Genomic DNA, 14,888 nt, shown 5'->3' with positions numbered 1-14,888 from the left:
TTAATTTAAATTATTAGTTTTTGAAGCATTTAAATAATTTGAAATGAATTATTTATGGTATTTTATTAATTTAAAAAGGTTTATTTTAATTAAAGGTCAATTTTTATTTATTTAATTGCTTTGAAAATATTTTATTTTATTATTTAGAAACTTTGGGGCATATTATTTTATAAAAGGAAATTTTAAAGTCAATGGAATTTTAAAGAAAGTCAAATGACTAGTTTGAATAGGAGAAAGGGTCATTAAGGAAAGAAAGGGAATTTAAGGTTAGGAGGGTTTTGAGAGGGGGTATAAATACCCATCTTATGAGCAAATTAGATCTTGCCCAAGGTGGTGAATACCCAAAGGTAAACTCCCTCCCTCTCTCCTCTTATTTTTGTCTCCCTTAATTTTTCCCCCTCCCCTTTATTTTTACACACCACACACACACACACAAAGTGGCCGGTCGCCACCACCGCTTCCCACCGGCCCGCCGCCGCCGCCAGCAACCACCACCAGCAGCAACCGCTGGCGTGGAGGGCGGCAGTAGCCCCCTCCCCGTCTTACGGTTGTGTGTGTTTAAAAAAAAAAAAAAACTCTTCTTGTTTTAATTTTTATCTAGCCTTGATTCAATTATTATTTTTGAGTTTTGTGATGATTTTTTATGATGTTTGATTATAATCAGTATAAATATAATTTTCAGATTAAAAAGCCTCAAATTGAAAACCCTAGGTTTCTAAATTAATGTATATTGATGGAAATTGATTGTAGTTGGTTTGAATTATTGAAATAGGTGTTTTTAAACATAATTACAACAATTTTACATGTTTTTATAAAGCTGGAATTTTTATATAAAGATTAGAATTATGTTCCTTGAAACGATTTTTAATTACCCATTAATTGGGAATAAATTAAAAGTAGGGGTTTAAAATTAATTTTTAGCTTGTTTTAAAGGGTTTATAAGTAATTTAAAGAGTGTATATATATTGCTGGAAATTTATATTGAATAGGTAATAATGTCTCTTTGTAATTTTGATTTTAGGAGATTTCCATGTGAGTGATTTCGTGTAGTCGTGGCGATTTTGAGATCAAATTTGAGGTATGTTCGCGTACTCGGTAATTATTCAAGTGTATAGAAGCATGTTAGGGTTTGTTTAATTAATTATGAGGTAGTATCATGATAGGTATTGGTTAGAATTGTTGATTGAATTGATGTTGGTGATTGAATTGTGAAGTATGAATTATTTGTGGAGAATTGATGATTGAAATTAATTATATTGGCATGATTGAGAGTATGTTTAATTATACTAAATGTTTAATTTGGTTTGGGATATAAAAAGGAAATTTTATTATGGTTCATATAATTTTTATTAATGCTTTAAGCATGAGAATTGACCTATTAAGTGTCTTAGTACGCAGGAATAAAATGTATTGCGGTGCCTAAGTACACTTAAGGTGTTCTAAACACTGAAAGATAGGATTTGCGGTGCTTTATGCGCATAAGGTGTTATTTAACGCCGAGGTAGTTTAAAAAAGGTTCAACATTTAATTTATGTGGTCACTAATTATTCAAGAATTAAATTGGTGTGTTTGATTGCTTGAATGATTTATTATGATTGATTGTATTATGGTTTGAGAGTCATCACCAAGTCTAAAAATATGTAAATCACGTAAAGTGTAAGAGATTACGCATCAAAACTCTTGGAACGTATATACCTCGAGTATGAACATATGGGGGGAGTTATGCGACTTTATATTTGATCATAACTTCAACTAGGAGTACAGGACGCTGTATTTTCCTTTATTTATTTATGCACGGGACGTCCAGTTACTTTCATGTGTCATTTGCCTACCCGGTTAGCTCCCGGTGTAGTTTACCTCAATTTATTTGGGGCAGGGAATTGGTGGGAAACCCGTTCGATGCGTAATCAATTTAAATAAGCAATTTATTTAGCTATTTATTGGTTGGTTGTGTTGTATGCTTGTAAACAGGTGCAACAAGGTAGGTTGTGTGTTGATAGGGTGAAAGCATGTAAGTGTATACTGTTTATGCTTATGTACTCAGCATTGCTAATTGTGTGTTTGTATGTTTGTTTGGCCTTGTCTTTATCTTGGCCCTACAACGACCCATTTTTAATGGCGAGTAGTGGGGACAAAGTAAAGAGAACCTTTTCAGGTGATGAAGCATATTCATGATGGGCATGAGTGAAGAGCGAATCATGCTTAGTTTCTATAAGAATATGATGTGGTTTATTGTTTTGATTATCATATATTTTGCATGTGAGACTAACACAAAAGTTTATAAAATTTGTTTTGGGTTGATAAGGGCCTACAATGGTTCCAAGTTGTAGGTTGACTTCGTTTGACTTTACTTTCATTTGGTTTGACTTTATAAGTTAACTTGTTTTGAATGATTTTTGAAGTGAATCATCCGATGTGAGTCTTTGATAATTGTCTTAGCTATTTTCACGGTGGTGGTAATGTCTTAGAATTTCCTAATTCGTATTTTTAAAAGAGAAAAACAGGTATTTTAAAGGAAATAAATTTCTAGGGTGTTACACCACCGGCGTTATCCTCCCCCCGGCGCCGGCCACACCCAGATTCCCCCTCCCCCCACGCATCACCCCCTTCCCTCTTCCCCGGCGCTGGCCTGAACCACCGAATCCCTCTTCCCCAAAACCCTACCTCCACCGCAAAACCACCAAAGACCCATCCCCCACCCTCGAAAAACCCTAACCGAACCCCTAGTGATGGATGGGGAGGTCCAATTAGGGTTTTTCGAGGGTGGGGGATGGGTTTTAGGTAGTTTTGCGAGGTAGGGAGGGTTTCAAGGTGGGGGTTTTTGGTTCAGGCAAGCGTTGGGAAGAGGGACGAGAACGATACGCGGGGAGGGGGTTGGCGCCGGCGCCGAGGAAGGGGGATCTAGGCACAGCCGACGCCAGGGAACTGGGAGGGAGGTTGGCGCCGATGGTGCTGGTGGCTGGTGGAGGAGATGGGTGGAGTTTTTTTTTAATAAAATAATAATAATCTTTTAGAAATTAAAAAAACAAATTAAATGGTCAAACCAATAAGATAATGACACGTGTCCCACATAAATTGTTAATTAGGTTACTAACAGGTCATAACTTGTTTGAAGTGGATATTCCCCAAAGTTTGTATTATTCAGAAATAATCAAAGATTGCCTTGTTTTTGGCGGACCGCTCAAAGTTTGTATTATTTTTGACAATTTTTCCAAATGATAATAAACTCAAAAATAAAACTCTTAAACATCCCAAAATTTAAGGAAGAGACGAACATAATTACATATGTAGAGCATAATATCTCTTGAGACAATATCAGTAGACATGTCAATCGATCGGTGGTATGACGGTGATGTGGGTTATACAGATGCAATTAGTGTGGGTCGATAATTGGTGTAGGAGGTGATTGGTGTGGATTTGAGCAAGAGTTAAATGAGATAAATAAATGAGAAAAAGATGAAATAATGAATGTCCGATGGTAGACAAACAATCAAACTTAATCAATAAACTAATATTAATTTTCAAATAAATGTATTTATTTAAAAAAAAACCATAAAATCGGGTTAACGGGTCGGAATCGGGTCGGGTTTGACCCGCAAATTTATGGGTTAAACAAGTTCGGGTCAAATCGGATTACTGGTCAAAAAACTTTGTTCAAGACCCATAAAAACGGGTCGGGTTCGGGTCAGTTTACGGGTCGGGTTGAAAATTGACAAGTCTAGTGGATGCCGCAATCAAAGATGAGTACTCAAAGATAGAATTCCACATGTTGGATCTAAAACAAGGTAAGGTTGTTTACAATCTAATCTCGTCATTGTTGGTTGAACGCTCTAGAGGTGGTGTTGTCAGTTTGGATTCAAGTGTTTATATTGGTGGTTCTATTATGTATGATTACCGACCCCTACGCCTACGCTGACTCCAACAACCCCAACCCACCGAACCTCAAATCCTACCACACCCAAAGTACTTGGGAGCATCTTGTTTCGACTTCAAGAGTAAGATTGATGATTGGACGTCGATTCCACTCCCAATTAAGAACGAAGATTCATCAATTTTCATTCCCCTCTTGGGTAAAATATATGGGTTTAGATTGGTAGAACGTTCTGTTGAGGTATTTGATCCCACTCTTAATCAGTGGAAAATATTGTGCCACTATCCTAGCCCTTTTAAGGAATATAGTATAAATAAAAGTTTAGTCCAACCTGACTCTAAAACCGTCGGATTATCGTGTCTTTGTGCAATTTTAAAATTGAAAGTAGGATGCTTCTTTGTGTTTACTATCCTCCTATGGATGATGACGATGTTGATGCTGATACTGGCCGATAGGAATGTATCAAGGACGATTTCTCTCTATGTATTAATCTCATAGCTCATTTAGATGACGTGATACATACATACATACATACATACATACATACATATATACATATATATATATATATATATATATATATATATATATATATATATATATATCATGAACGTGATTTTGTTCTGCTTCGCGTCTATGACTTAACCACCCATGAGTGGCTCGATGTCACTTGGGGTACACCGCCTGATGGTCCTATCAAGCAATTTTTTATGAGGGACACATTGTTTGTTTTGCATGACAATGTAATGTGCTTTTCTAGTTGGGCGCCTTGTTCAAGTTGTTACAGAACTGGGATTGAAATGACCTTACTCAAGTTCAGAGTTGAGAGTTCTAGTGCTTCCACAATATATGCGACTCCTCTTGATGGGCAAGGCTATTACTTTCCTTCCTCTGCTTGAATTTGTAACATCCTCCCACTTGATCAGGTAATTTATTCCATTATCTTTACATTATCAGCGCGTTTTTTGTGTCACTGGTCATACCGTGTGACCGAGGTTACTTATTCAGTAGTTACTCGGTCAGTTAGAGGTTACTTATTTAGGGGTTACTTGGTCATGGGTTAATCGGTTAGTCAGAGTTACTTATTCAATCAGAGGTTACTTATTTAGTCAGGTTTACTCGGTCGGTCAGAGTTAATACAATGTGGCCAACCATATATGAAAATTTGTGTTACATTATTACATATGAATTATTCTTGTTACCATAGTTTTTTCATTTGTTCTTTAGATTTAGAATCACCTCATGCTTTTCATTCCTGTCAATTTGGCATATAGATGATATTGATTTTTGGGAAATTAAACTAGAGCATGACTGCTAAGTGATCCAATTTCTATAGCCTCATTTGAATCATGGTTTCTACTAAATAAAAATGTTTCATAAAATTAGATTTCATTTTCAACTTATATTTTATATATTTTTAGGTGATATACTTCGTAGTATGGATAATATGATAGGAGTTGGATGTATATCCAAGCTTCAACCATTACTTACAGAAATGTAACAGAATATATGAAATATGCTAGATAACATTGTGTTTAGCTTTCTAATATTTTAATTTCTCGAAGAAATTCTGAAGTTATCTTAGTATTTTCCTCAGTTGAACTTCTTGCCTTTTTTTTTTTTCTTCTCGTCTAAGTAGCTGAAATTTTATTATTCTTGTAGAATTGAGCTTACATACTAACATTAGGATTTGAATTTCAAACTTATGCTCCCTAATTAACTTAATGTTTAGATATTGTACCTTAAGAACTCGAGATGTGTACTATAGGTTACATTTGTATTGTAATATTATTTCACACTTGAATTGTTCTCATAGGAGGTTGAAGCAGAGCTTGAAAGTCAGCGTGAAGATGAGCATGAAGTCAATGAATTGAATGCCGCATCTAGTTCAAATGCAACTACATCAACACAAGCTAATGATGACCCTTTGTCTTTGAAGTTGTGTGACAAGTCAAAGAGGTAAATAAATATTATTCATCAATGCATGCACATATTTTTATTTTATTTTTCTTTATCGTTAACTTGTTAACTTCTTGTATTTATAACCATTAGGCATATAAATGAGAAGTTTGATGATGAGGCTGAGGTGAAGATCAAGGACGGGAAAAAAGAAAGAGTTGAGCTAGAATCCAATAATGTAGAGCAACTCCAAAATGAAAACAACATGATGCGAGCTGAATTGCAAGAGTTTAAGAAGAAACAAGAAGACTTAGAACGTAAGCTTCAGTTAGTCATGGAGAAGATTGGCCTTATTGATGCAAAGCTCTATTGTTTGATTATATGATAGAGGTAATTTAAAGGTTCTTTCATTCTCCTTATATACTGTTTGTAATATTGTATTATGTTTTAATGGATGATGTTGATGCAAAGCTCTATTGTTTGATTGTATGGCTTTATTAACCTTTTGTGTTAATGTGTGACTCAAAATTGGGGTTGGATTACGACAAGATCGAAGAGGATGCGGTAAAGTTGTACATGTGATGACTAGTCTAAGTCATGCATGTCATGATGACTTTAGTGTCATGATAATGCCTTGTAGTCTAGTCTTGCATGTCATGATAATGCCTAATAGTCTAGTCTTGCATGCAATGATGTCTTTAGTGTCATGATTACTTTATTGACTATAAAGGCACATGCAAATATGGTGACATAGGTGCCTTGTATCTTTCCTCTTCTTAAGCCACAATGATGTTGTGTGGATGTGGAACATCACGTAGTGTATTAGCACACATAGCTTCATCACTTGTAATCTTAGTAAATCCTTTCTTCCATTGAAGTTGGTAATAAAAGCTTGATCTCCCTTCCCCTAAAGTGGACGTAGCTCATTTTGAGTGAACCACTATAAATCTTATGTGTTTTATTTTGTTTATTTTTAATTGCTTTCTCAATTCAACTTGCATTGTTATCACAATCAAATTCAAAATCCCAAATCAGTCTTATTTCATAACAATTGGTATCAAGAGCTTAGGTTGTTTTGGGGTTAATTGTTTGATTCCTTGTTTTGAGTATTGAGTACTCATGTCAACAATGAAGCTAGACATTGAGAAGTTTGATAGGTCAATTAACTTTGGCCTATGAAAATTAAAGATGAAAGCCATTTTGATACAAAATGGTGTGCACAAGGCCCTTGACGGGAAAGAAGAGAAATCGTTAACCATGACGGATGAGAAGTGGGAAGAGATAAATCTGAAAGCTTTGTCGGCTATACAACTTTGCCTCTCGAACGAAGTATTGAGGGAAGTTGGCAATGAAACTACCGCGGAGGATTTATGGTCGAAGTTGGAGTCTTTTTACATGGCAAAGAGTGTTATCAACCGTCTACTACTGAAGAGTAAACTTTACGATCTCTTCCTTGAGAAAGGTAATTCACTTAAGTCTCACTTAGATGAATTCTTCTCGATTTTCATGGATCTTCAAAATATTGATGTGACATTGGATGATGAAAATCTTGCAATTTACTTGTTATGTTCGTTACCACCATCTTACAAGCATTTTCGTGAAACTGTCTTGTATGGTAGAGACGACTTGAGTATAGATGATGTTAGAGATGCTTTGACCCAAAGGGATTTAATTGATAATCAATAAATTTTTAAATCATCTAATAACTCCAATGATGGTTTGTTTGTGAGAGGTAGAAACTTTGAGAAGGGCTCTACTAGTAATGGTAATGAGAGGAAGAACAAGGGTCGGTCTAAGTCAAAGAAACCGAACCCTAACAGTAACAAGACTTGAAATTATTGTCGTATTAAGGGCCACATTAAAACGGAGTATTGGAGGTGGCAAAAGAAACAATCGGGAAATGGTGATGCTAAAAACACAAAGGGAAAAGATTCACAAAATACCGTCGAAGCTAGTTATGTTGACACCGATAGTGATAGTGGTGCTTTGGTTGCTACTCATGGGAAATTCAAGGAAAAGGATGAATGGATTTTAGATTCGGGTTGCTCTTTTCATATGACCCCCAACAAGGATCTCTTTAGCTCCTATGAGGAGTATAATGGAGGTAATGTCACCATGGGAAACAATACTACTTGCAAGGTGATTGGAATTGGGACGGTCGCCATCAAAATGTTTGACGGTGTTTTGAGAACCTTAACTAAATAACCTCAAGAAGAATTTGATATCTCTTGACACCCTTGACACAAATGGGTGCAAGTACATAGCGGAAGGTGGAGTTTTGAAGGTTGTGAAAGGTGCTCTTGTGTTGATGAAAGGTTCAAAAGTGGGTAGATTGTATACATTAAGGATCCACCATAGTTAGCTTGAAAAATGTTTCCACGACTACTATAAGTGATAGTGAGACCAAATTATGGCATTTGAGACTTGGCCATATGGGGGAGCATGGTATGTCAGAGCTTAGTAAGCAAGGCCGTTTTGGAAGCTTGAATCTTGGAAGCCTTGGCTTTTGTGAGCATTGTGTGTATGGCAAACACAAGCGGGTTAGCTTGTAACACCCCCAAATCTCCCTCTACGGAAACACTAGAATAATACGTATAATTATACCATAGAGATAGACTTAGGTGTATTACCGCCGCGTGATTACACAAGGCTACTCAACTACTAACCAAAACCAATACTTTGCAGCGGAAACTCAAACTCTTTATTTATTAACAATAACTATAAATAGAACCATCATTGACAGGCTAAAGTTGTATCACCTAATCAAAAGAATTACCTAAGTCCTCTAACTAAAGTAGATAGGGAAACAGGGTCAAATCCATAGGGAAATAAGACTTTCTATTCCTAAATAATTAATATAATCTAAACTATTAAGTAGCAAATTATTTTTGTGAGAATTAAACTAAGGAAAATAAATAAACTAAAGCAAATTAAACTAAGGAGAAATCAATAAACCAAATCCTAGGGTATAAATTCACCAATAAATAAAATTCCAAAGTAAAACACAATAATCAATCATCAATGCATCAATTAATCAGATCATAAAGGGCTTTCGCTACGTATTACAATCACAGAATTAATCTACCAGTATTAAATCGCATCTCTCGAATCTTAACTTAACCATTTATAAATTAACCTGCCTATTGAAACTAAGCCTGAACATCAATTTTCATCTCTCGAATCTCGAATCAATATTGCATAACTCATACAATTAAACCTGGCCAAATCTAATTGCATAGCATTAAATCAATCAATAGGAAATCAATCAAGCATTAACAATCAACAATAATAAATTACCCCTTCACATTATTTATGGATCCCCACAACCCTAGAAATAAAACTACTCACACATATTTAAATCTAAACTAAGCAGAGAAAATAAACAAAAGATAATTAATTAAGCAATTAATTACTGAAAATAAAAGGGGAAGAAATCGTTACCAAAATGAACGAAAATAATGAATTGCATAAAACTAAAAGTGTAGAGAGAGAAAACAAGAGTATTCACCAAAAGCTTAAAACTAAAATCTATAAATTAAGTAATGAGAAGAGATCCTCGTATCTAACTTAACTAAACGTATTTATACTTAAGCACACAAAATCCTAAAAAAAAATTAAAATCGTTGAAATCTTCTTAAAAACACGCGCCCGGCCGGGCCTGCCTTTTTGATTAGTGGATCTTCGCTCATGCCCAGTCGGGCGCGAGACAGGGCGAAGGGCTGCTATCTTCTTCCTTCCTCGCCTGGTCAGGCGCGCCTTAGGGCAAGGCACCCACCCAATCGGGCGTGCTCTCGGGCAAGGGATTATCTTCGGTTTGGGCTGCTACTCTTGGCCCAATTCCGGGTCTCCACCTTGGGTCTTTAATACTTGGTCCATTACCTCGGTCTCTTCTTTGTCGAGCCCTTAATCACCGATTTGATGACTCTAACCGGTCTTGGGCTACGAAATATGGTCATATTTCTCCAATGCTCGTAGTGGCTTATCATAAGTTCGGGAAAATGCTCCAAATCTGCAATATCCTATAAAACAATACCAAATCTACGAAAACACTAGAAAACGCATATTAGTAATAAAAGTGGCTCTAAAGAGCCAAAAATACTCCTAAATATGAACAAGGGATGGGGGTAAAACACTATATAAAATGAACATATCAATCATCATGAGTACTCATAATTAAACCAAGACCAACAATCCTAATCTAGGTGAAGAACATTCACGGGACTCCCATATGCTCAATTCCTGACTCCACCTGAAATTAGTCAACACTGCTTACCATTACGGTAAATAGGGCGAACCAAAACAAATAAGAAATACGGATTAGCAAAATATGCTAAGTACGATAAGTGCAAGATAAGTAAATTCGATTTATTTGCAAACATGCTTTTAAAACCAATTCTAATAATTAATCCAATGAACTCCAAAACTCATGATTTCAAATCAATTCTCAATAATTCAATAATTTGATGAAACAATTTATAAAACCAATTCTCAAATATCCTCAAAATAATTCCAATAACTCAATAATAATGATTAATAAAATCAATTATTTTCGAAAACTCAACCTCCTCTCTAAGTGTGCATACCCCCCAAACTAGTCTCCTACTATTTTAAGGCTATTCTTAAGGAAAGACTAGATCATACAAAGTTCATAGTCTTCAATGAGTCCGCATAGTGCGATTAATATAATAATCATGCTTGTAAAGCTTTTTAATAAATAATTCAATAATTCCTCTTTAAATTCTTCTTTGAATAAAATCAAACTTTTCAAAAACTCCTTTTGTATTTAATTCAACAAGCTTTTAAAATCAAATCTTTTAATAAATACTTGAGAATTAAATCTCATATAAATAACTTTTCAAAATCAATAACTCTTCCTTTGGAAAACCTTTTTAAAAACTCTTTAAAACAATCCAACATATTTTTTAAAATCAAATTCCCTTAAACATAATAAATAATTTCAAACCATTCAAAACATGATATGAAATCAATCCTTCAATTCATTTATCAAAAATCAATTTTTAAAACATGCTTTATTTCATAAATCATAATTTAATTCAATTTAATTCAATCATCATAAAAATCATGTAAAATATGCTTATTCAATCCAATCAATTTCAAAGGTATCTAGCCACCTAAATGTACCTTGATTCCGAATATCAATCAACTCTTCGCACTTTCAAAGTTCAATCACGAATACACCTTGCAATTAACATAACCATAATGTTATCACAACATCTTTAGACATAAACCCAAATCTAATGTGCATGGACTATAAAACTCTTTTTAAAAATAATACTTTAATATAAAATTATAGCTTTGAAAAAGGTATCTATATTTAGAAAACTAACCATGAAGAAAATAAAGGAATAAGATTAAAGAGAATTGGATTTGCGTTGGAAAGAATAGGCAGAACTTGCAGAGACCATAACTCCTTCAATATAACTCTGGATTGGGTGATTCTTGAGCCTAAACTCAAAGTTTTTTCGAGAGGAACAATTTTTTGTGAAATAGAAAAACCCTTAAACTGACCAGAAGTTCCCGAAAATTGGCTCCAAAGATGTACGGGCTGATTTTCTTTTAGAAAAGAGAAGAAGAAAAGTAGGAAAAGTTTGAGGGAAAAGAAGAGTAAGAGAGAAGAAGAGAATTGAGTTTTTGGTGTGAATAATATGAGATGTATGAGGGGGTATTTATAGGCTAGCTCATGCAAGAATTATGGTAGGAGAATGTAGGAAGAATTATGGTAAATTTGTTTAAGGAAATTACTTGGTGAAGATAGCTAAAGAATTATGGAAAGTCTAGGTTATGGTGATCAAGTAATGAAGAGATAAGGTAAGTATGTAGTCATGAAATATTAAATGGTAAATGGCTTTGCTTGGGGAATAATCAAGAATGATTTAAGGTAAGGGAAATAAGATGATCAAATATTTAGGAGATGGAAAATAAGAATTAAGGAAAATAATAGAATTGAGGAAGATAATTAAAATACAAAAATTACCAAAATAATTTTCTCAAAATACAATATGGTGGCCGAAAATTTGTGTTTTCCTAAGCTCATATTTTCGGACCTCCCTTTAAATATTTAGGCAATTATTTTGCTAGTTTTTAAGGAATAAAAATGATTGTGTAAATAATACATTTTGTATAAAATAATTAATTAGAAAAATACCAATTATTCACTAATTAATTTAACTAAGAAAATCAGATTTTCTACACTAAGAAAATCCAAAAATCCTAGCTAATTAATTAGGGAAATTCGGCCCTTTTAAATTAAATATAATTTTGCTTAATTAAAATATCCAAATATATATAAATAATTCGATTTTTAAAATAAAATAAATGGATAATTCAAAATCCAAAAATAATTAAGTTTTAAAATACTTTTGGCGCCAAAATTCAAATATCATTTTGGCTCCAAAATTCAAATAGTAAAATAAATTACTAAAATACCCTTTTTAGAAAATATTAATTAATTAATTAATTAGAAAATACGTTTCAAAAATACGGGGTATTACATAGCTTCAAACCCGCAATTCACAACACCAAAGGGATACTTGACTACATCCATTCGGATTTGTGGGGTCCTTCTAAAGTTCCTTTTATTGGTGGTTGTAATTATTTGCTCACTATGTTTGATGATTTTTCTAGGAAAGTTTGGTCGTTCTTCATCAAGAATAAAGATGATGTCTTTGATGTTTTCTTTGATTGGAAGACCATGATTGAGAAGAAGATCGAGAAAAGAATCAAAACCTTGGGACCGATAATGATCTAGAGTTTTTTGAAAAGAAGTTCACAAAGTATTGTTCCAAGAATGGCATTGTGCGGCATCGAACTTGTGTGGATAGATCTCAACAAAATGGGGTTGCGAAGAGAATGAATAAAACTCTCCTAGAGAGAGCAAGGTGTATGCTCGCACAAGAAAACATGGGGAAATCTTTTTGGGTAAAGGCCGTATCAACAGCTTGTTACTTAGTGAATCGCTCTCCTCACTCGGCTCTTAACTTCAAGTCACCATAAGAGGTATGGTACGGAAAACCCGTTGATTATTCTACTTTGACAGTATTTGGTTAGTTGTCCGACTTATATTCATGTAAATGATGGTAAACTTGAACAAAGAGCTAAAAAATGTATTGTTGTAGGCTATGGTTTAGGTGTTAAGGGCTATAGAGTATGGTGTACCCAATCTAGAAGAGTTATAACTTCTAGAGATGTAGTCTTTGATGAAACATGTATGATTGCTCCCAAAAAGGAGAATTCTGATAGGCATGTCGCGTACCTAACAAAATATAACCTAACTGACCACTACTATGTAGCAGGGCAAGCAAGGGTCGAATCCGAAGAGACTAAGGTTCAAAAATAATTAAATAGACTCAAATTCCTACTAAGAAAGAATCAATAATGATCAATTAACTAAGGAACTAATGTATGGAAAATTCAAAAATAAACTAAAGAATATGAAGAAATCAAGTAATTAAAACATCCAAGATCTAGTATCACCACAATTACGCTTGATGCAATTATATTTCTACCCCTAACATACGATTCCAATTGAACGGGGAAAAGTAAACCCTAATAAATACCAAGGACCTCTCTCGAGTATCAATGGCTTCCCTAACATACAATCAAGCCTATTCTCATGGTATCATGCATATTAGAGACATTGAACACATTACTCTAACTTCCCAATTATCAAACCCAACTACTCTCGTGTTGAATATCAAACCCTAAATTAATCTACTCAAATCCGTTTAAACCCAACTCTCGCTGTGATAGAAACAATGGAATATTCACAATACTAAGATTACGTCTAACCTAGTATTGGCATAATCACAATCAATTTAGCATAGCAATTGCAAAAGTCATTAGAGAATTTAAAGATTTAATTCATGCATCAATCATAATTGGGCTACTCTAGATCTTGGAATAGGAAATCTACTCACTCATAATTAAATAAACAATAACAATAATAATTGAAGAAAACATAATTAAGAAACAAGAAAATAAAATAAAATACTGAATCTTGAATTGAATTGAAGGCGGAAAGTGTAAATCTTGAATCTTGAATTACAAAAGTAAAGAAAATAAAACAGAGAGAACTAGTTCTTAATAACGTAAAATAAAAGGCTAGAATAAAACTTAATCCCCAAATAAAACTTTACTTAGTATATATATAGCCTTAGAAAGATAAGAAGATAACAAAGTTTCTTGGGGCATAATCCTCCCAGGAGGCACGGACGTGCCCCTCAATAGGCACGGACGTGCCTCTGTGCGAGTGAAATCTTTCTTGGCTACTGACTTCCAGGCACTGATGTGCCTCTTAACGAGTGTAATTCTACAGTCTTGGGCCCGGACATGCCTTTGCTAGGCACGGACGTGCCTAATGTCGAAGCTCATAGCTGTGTAAACTGACTTGGAGGCACGGACATGCCTCTGCTAGGCACGGACGTGCCTCCCCTGCTGTGCGTATCACTCATCTTAAATCAGTCATAACTTCATATCTGGAGCTCCGTTTAAGTCATGTAATATATTGTTGGAAAGGTTTTCAAGTCTACTTTCCAATGCAATTTGAATCACTCCATTATCATTTTTATATCAAAAGTTATGAGCATAATAGTGAACAGGTGTCATATTTGTCAAGTATTTCATCAACGTTTTGCTTCATTTTCACTCAATTAGCTCCGTCAATCCTGAAATACATCAAAAACAACGAAACTACCCATAAAAGCATCGAATCATCGAAATTAAACCAAATTACACCAAAATGGACTAAAACACTTGACTAAGCTAATAAAATCAACTAAAAATAAGCTAATAAATACGCACAAAACACGACTTATCAAATTCTATATGTAATGATGATGTAGGTACACACCATGATAACGAGGAGGAGGTGGAGCTCGATGATGAGAATCCACATCATGAAGATGGTCCCTTTCCAAGGAGACCTCGTGAAGCAACACCACAAGCCCAAAAGAAGTCCATTGCCGAAGCAAAGCACAAAGACAAATCAAGCCTCTAAATAGATACATTGAGGAGTGTGATTATGTCCAATATGCTTTCACCGTTGCAAGTCAATTTGAAACCAACAATGATGATCCATGCTCCTTCAAAGAAGTAATGT

The sequence above is a fragment of the Chenopodium quinoa genome, unplaced genomic scaffold (genome assembly GCF_001683475.1).
Source record: "Chenopodium quinoa cultivar QQ74 unplaced genomic scaffold, ASM168347v1, whole genome shotgun sequence".
Classification (NCBI taxonomy): Eukaryota; Viridiplantae; Streptophyta; class Magnoliopsida; order Caryophyllales; family Amaranthaceae; genus Chenopodium; species Chenopodium quinoa.
Note: the sequence above shows the minus strand (reverse complement) of the source record.